Raw genomic sequence first — 684 nt, forward strand, 5'->3', positions numbered from 1 at the left:
ATTTTTAGTAGAGACGGGGTCTCGCTCAGGCTGGTCTCGAACTCCTGACCTTGAGCAATCCACCTGCCTCGGCCTCCCAGAGTGCTAGGATTACAGGCGTGAGCCACCGCGCCCGGCCAAGTTCAATTTTTTATTACTTTTTAATTATGGCTGATTGTGTCAAAATTTTTTTTTTTTTAAATTTATTTAGAGTCTGGCTCTGTTGACTGGGCTAGAGTGCTGTGGCATCAGCCTAACTCATGGTAACATCAAACTCCTGGGCTCAAATGATCCTCCTGCCTCAGCCTCCCCAGCAACTGGGACTCCAGGCACACACCACCACTCCTGGCTAATTTCTATTTTAAGTAGAGACGGGGTCGTCTCGCTCTTGCTGAGGCTGATCTTGAACTCCTGACATCAAGTGATCCTCCCGCCTCAGCCTCCCTGAGTGATAGGATTACAGGCATGAGCCACCACGCCAGCCAAAACTTTTAAAAATTAAAAAAAAATCAATATTTCACCACCAAAAGAGAAAAGGTGATTAAAAGGAACCCGAAGAAGGAAGAAACAATGGGAGAGATACTGAAGAATTACAAATGTCCATTGACTTAATAGCATTTACTCCGAATGAAAAAGAGAAAAATATATTTGGCCCCCCACCAAGAGATCATAGGAGTGATGCTGATAATTGTGTTAATAGCGCCT

Source organism: Eulemur rufifrons, chromosome 2 (genome assembly GCF_041146395.1).
Source record: "Eulemur rufifrons isolate Redbay chromosome 2, OSU_ERuf_1, whole genome shotgun sequence".
Classification (NCBI taxonomy): Eukaryota; Metazoa; Chordata; class Mammalia; order Primates; family Lemuridae; genus Eulemur; species Eulemur rufifrons.